Raw genomic sequence first — 6,131 nt, 5'->3', positions numbered from 1 at the left:
GGATGTGCACACAAGAGGCACTTACATTGAAGTTGACACAGTGTTTGTTGCTCCCTCACATCAGACAAATGTTAGTGTCACACTAGTCTCATGTGACAACTGGATCAGTAATTCCGGTGCAATGCAAGCTCCTGCTCCCCTGCATTTAGGGCAGCAAGCATGTTTGCATCTGGAAGGTCAGCAACCATGAATGTGACGACCAATGAAAGAGCTCTGTCCTCAATTTTAATTGCAATTAGTTAGTCAAAGGCAGGCCAGTCAAGGTTGTTGACGTGGGTCTGGGGATGGGAGGTTGCGTTGTTTCCAGTTAGAAGGCTCCCGGCTGAACCAAAGCGGGAAAAAGCAGCAGGATACAAGAGTGGACATAATGGATGTGATCTCGTGCAATTGCATGCAAATAGTCAACCCTTTTAAAGCATTTTGCATGTCATCCTCAATGTAAAGCTGTCGCCTGTCATTTAATCCACATCGCATTCAAATGTGAGGGGATATAAGGCACAACAAAAATGATGATGATGTCGTTGATGATGTATCTTACTTTTGTTGTTTTGGTTAATTGCACTTTTTTCTCATTTATTTTGTATTATTTTGTTCCATAAAATGTTAAACTCTTAATAATCATGATTTTAAAATTCTGGGAAATTCATTGTAATTTCTTATTTAAAAAAAACTTGACAACAAATATTGAGTAAATTCAGCTCACTTGGGTCATTCAAGATCATTCTGCGGCCTCAAGACGAAGAAACAGGACCCCCCCCCCCCCTACAGTAGGCCTGGAGGCGCTCGAAGGCCAGCGTCTGGGTCTCCACTAGGGTCAGCTCAAAACGATGTGCGTCCCCTTTCACTCATCACTGCGGGACAGGCCAAACAGGTCAAATGTCAAGTGTGCGTGAGGGTAGTGGATCTCGAAAAAATCAAGGAGGCAAGAAAAGCAATGAACGAAATATGAACAAACTGACAAGACAGTAAGGAAGACCTTGACAAGATACAAAGGTTTGAGGGACCTGATTGGTTAACCTGATCCACTGCTGAAAAGGATTTGATCCTCTACTCTTTCATCTAGAACTGCTTTTTGTCACAAAGAGGGTACAGCTAGTGCTGAAGAATGATGTCTCTCTGTGTCTTTGTGTTGTCATGTTATTTGTTATTTAGTTTTTTTTTTCTTTCTTTCCTTTCCGCTTCCTGTCATAACTTTACTGCTGTGTTACTTCCGGGTAGAGTGAACGCTGGCACGAATGGCTGCGGCTGCTCACCCGCACAAAAAAAATACGTGACTATAACGTGTCCTTGAGAGTTTTGAAAGGCGCTTATAAATATAAATATTATTTATGCAAGGGACCACGTGTCAAAACAAAACTGCACAAGGTAAACAAAAAGCACATGGAAAAAAATCAAATGTAATCTAAACAAAAAACAGAATCATAGCATCGGATACGTAGTGAGCAGGGCAGCAATCACCCCTCCTTAAAATCACAGTAATCCTGGCATTTTATTTCATGTCATTCTTATTGATTACGTTGTATAATTATGCTTTATAATCCATTGTTATTTTTCTTTGAGAGAGAAAAAAACACCCACCATATTATTCCCAACAAAGAGCTGAGTAGGGAAATCGGAACACACAAGTGAGAAGCATAAACTGTCTGCCTTTTTTATCCATGTGCAGGACTTGACCTTCCACCACACAATCTAAACCTTCTTCAGCCGACTCGCTCTCAACACTCCACTGTCACTACTTTCTGATAAGCCATTTAAAAGAACGCTTTCAGCATCTTTTCTCTTGCCTTGTTCTGTCAGTCACCCTGTAACCCTCAACCTTCAGGGAAGCCACCCACCCCTAGCCCCCCGCCTCTTTTCTTCCCTCTCCTAACTGCTTCCTCTTCTCCCATCACATTCCTGCGGCAGTAACGCCACTGCCTCATTTATTCCATCCATCCCATCCTGACTAACTGCTGTCTGTGCATCAATTTGGTGGACTCCCGCAGCCACTAGTGGCCGATACTTACTCCTGCTTGAATGGCAAAGCTCTTAATTAAATGCTGTTAGTTTCCACAAGGCTTTTGGAGGCACACATTCAGAGATATTTCTAATGTCAGAGTTGGACACTCTTGAAGAACACTCATTTCACTTCAAAAGAGCAAAGAAAGCTTAATTTTGTTGATATTCAATGCAATGCAGCAACCAGCATTTACTAAATAAAGACGACAATGAACTGCCAACATTGCTATTTGAAAGAATCCAGAAATTACAGCACTACTTCATTACAGACATTGAAAAAAAATTGTCTTTACATTCTCGAAATAAGAATTCTATGATGTAGGTAATGCATGGGTAGGCCGATAAACGGTGATAGATAGATAGATAGATAGATAGATAGATAGATAGATAGATAGATAGATAGATAGATAGATAGATAGATAGATAGATAGATAGATAGATAGATAGATAGATAGATAGATAGATAGATAGATAGATAGATAGATAGAAGTTTTCAGACCAAACAAGTACAGAAAAATGCATTGACGTGATGGAAGGACTGCTACAATGTGTCCTTTTTCGGTCAGGGGCGTTCCTTCAGTGACGTAGGGTGAGAACTTGTCACCAACTCAAAAACACGACTTCCGGAATATCCAGCGCGAGTCTTAAAACGTAAAATATAGCTATATGTGGTGGAATCTGTTCGGTTCTAATTCCTGTTTCTCATCTGGTTCGGAGTTCAACGAAGTTTTGTGATGAAATACCAGCGGGGACGATAGATGGTGAACAGAAAAACTACTTTATTCTCGTAAAACAAAAGGAGCACATCTCTCGTCGGAGCGGGGAGCCAAGAAGAGCACAGCCCGCCTCCTCAAACTAGTTAAAAACTTGTCCGGAGACGTCGGTTGTCCTTTAATGGATGTACTATTGGTCATGGAATAAATGAAACACGTTTCTCAAGTCACCGCTGTATTGTATATCCATAAATCCTTTATCTTATCCGCTTGCAAATTTGTGGGACTATTAAAGGCTCTCTTAGTCTTATTCTTATCCTTGCGGGTGTGATGAACTGGTAAAGTGCATTCTCACTTCTGTACATAAGTACATTTAAACATTGTTACTTTTTATTGAAGTAATACAATGCAATAGAATAGATATTGATTTATATAGTGCTTCAATCACAGTTAAAGCTGTAACAAAGCGCTTAACATGGACACGAGACGAATCAGCAAACCATGATTTATAAGAGTCTTATTATATTTGTATTTCTACTGTAATACTTCTCTCAACTGTGATGATTGTTTTGCCAGGTCTTATGAAATAAAAGAGAATGTGGCAATGGCTCCGACAACAAAAATAAAAAATAATAATAATAATAATAATAATAATAATAATACATTTCATGGTCTTTAGTCTACACCCTGTACTCAACGGCTGGCCCTGCAGGATGAATGAGCCACAGATGCAGATGCGCGCCCTCCTCACGTTCTCTATTTCCGGTACATAGTACATAAAGATCGACAAAATGGCAGGGATAAATCTTAACGGTCCTGTGGAAGATAATGGCTAAAATGGACGGCATCGGTGGACTACAGGAAACACTTCAAACTGTTGACACTCGCCAGGGGGCATCACAGTGTCTGAGTGTATGCAGCCATGAATGTATGTGTGTTTATCCTCCTTGTCATATTTATGTTTAACTGCTGACACTCACTTGACTGCATCACAGGCTCAGGAGATGCACACATGTGAATGCATGCGTGCATATACTCTTCGTATTTGCTGAGTGAGGTCCAAAGATGAGAGATGAGATGACAATGGTATAGAATGCATGTACATACAGCTACCGTAATAAGCACTGTCATTTGTGCGGTGGATAAGTGCTTATTGATTTGTCAGGAGAACACGAAGAGGTCCTTAACGTTAACTGAAAGAAGTCCAGGCCTCCATATTTATGACAAGGCTTCATCTTTCTTCCCTTGCTCAACCTCAATCTCATATTTTCCAACAACTGCACCACAACCAAAAGAATATGGGTTACTTTAAAAATGTATTCCGATAGTTATAAGTGACCTCTGAAATGCAGTCTAAAAGTCTAATCTCTCCCTCTCTCTCTCTGAAGATGAAAAAAGTGCTTCACTGATCCACATGCTCCACAAAATATAATATTATGAAGACTTTGAGGGAATTGTCATTTCCCAATCTTCATTCATTAGTTGCTTTCATGGAAATTGATGCAGATGTCAGGAGTCTTATTTGTGAGTCGTGTGGCTCAACGCACAGGGAAATGTGCAAGTACAACTTTGCACAATACTTGCTGAATCTGACTCCAATTCCACAGCTGTCACAACGCCTGTGGGATTATGTCGCCGTTTGCCACACGTGTGGATGTTGGTGTGCGCGCATTTACTTTAATGATGTTGCGGGCCCATCACTGTCACGGATTAGCTTCAGCGCAAGGAATTGTGTAAACATGACGTGATTAGTTGTGGCGTGATGCCAAAAAATACCCAGATTTGTATGGTGCCTGCGGGCCCCATTTTAGGCTTGCCGTCACACTTTTAGGAATCGTCTCTGATCTGATAACAAGAGCAAGAGAACACAAGATGTTCCAGACTAATAATGGAGTGCACATGTCTGTTGTAAGCCTTGCATAGTTGTTTACATAAGTTAACAAAAGGTGCACACCCTGCGGTTGCAGAAATGTCCAATGAAGTTTTTTGTTCGCTGACCAGTTTAAAGCGCACTAAGCACAGAGAGTATACACATAAAGCAGATCCTGAGCTGTGGGTTGAAAGACTGAGAGGGTTTTTGTCAAATATCATTTACCAAGAATCATTTATCAAGAACATTTACCCTTGAACGAATATCCATCCATCCATTTTCCGTACCGCTTATTCCTCATCAGGGTCGTGGGGGGTGCTGGAGCCAATCCCAGCTGTCTTCGGGCACGAGGCGGGAGACACCCTGAATTGGTTGCCGGCCAATCGCAGGGCTCACAACTACAAACACCTAAGGACAATTTAGAGTGTTCAATCTGCCTGCTATGCATGTTTTTGGAATGTGTGAGGACCCGGAGAAAATCCACACGGGCCGGGGGAGAACACGCAAACTCCACACAGGGAGGCCGGAGCGGGACGCGAACCGGCGACCACTGCACTGTGAAACCGGCGTGCTAACCACTCGACTACCGGGCCGCGCCTTGAAAGAATAGTTCCAATTAAAACACACACACACACGCACGCACACGCACACACACACACGCGCACACACACACACATGGCACTTGGCAGAACAGTCACGACAGACCAAGGTGTCAAGGCATGTCAAGACCATTCAGAGATTTGAAAGTGAGTAAAACAATCTCTTAATGAACTCTACATTGAATGCTCGAATAGGACTTGCACTTTGCTCCGTAAGTCTTAACACCAAGGTCACTTCCTTTCTTTTTGTTATATACTGAAGACATATGGGATTCAGATCAAAAGAGGAATATACAAAGTTTGTATTTCATGTCATTTAGATCTAGATGTGACAACTTAGGTTGGAGTTTAGAGCCCATTTTGAAGTTTAGAAGAGAGGGTGTCCTTTCTGTAATTGCCTCGGTGGTGGTCGAATAAAATCAATTCCTCATGAGTACCTTTGATATAAAAGTATATGGTCATCAATGTCGTGGTTTTACAGTCACACAGGAAGTCCCACTGCGTCTCGTTTCCCAGCCTGAGTCCACAAATCAGCATATTATTGTGTGTGTGTGTGTGTGTGTGTGTGTGTGTGTGTGTGTGTGTGTGTGTGTGTGTGTGTGTGTGTGTGTGTGTGTGTGTGTGTGTGTGTGTGTGTGTGTGTGTGTGTGTGTGTGTGTGTTTTGACACGTCATAAATTGCCCTTCTGTGTTTGCGCTGCTTGGGAATGAATATGAGGGCATGTGAGTGAGAGGACACATGGAGGTGATCTTCTACGCAACCACATCATTGTTAGTTTCTTGAGTTTGCTTGTTAAAGACTTTCTCTGTTTGTTTTTGTTTTTGGGCTCTTGGGAAAATAAATGAGTGTTTTGCTTCATGCGGAGGTTTGCGAAGCTAGGAGAGTAGAAAAAAACTCCAAAAGAGGCCAAAGGAGAACAAAGTCTTAGTTCAATTTCAGACGATTTATGTG

Source organism: Hippocampus bargibanti, linkage group LG02 (assembly GCF_051943395.1).
Source record: "Hippocampus bargibanti isolate YZ-2025 linkage group LG02, ASM5194339v1, whole genome shotgun sequence".
Taxonomy (NCBI): domain Eukaryota; kingdom Metazoa; phylum Chordata; class Actinopteri; order Syngnathiformes; family Syngnathidae; genus Hippocampus; species Hippocampus bargibanti.
This window is presented reverse-complemented; position numbering follows the sequence as displayed.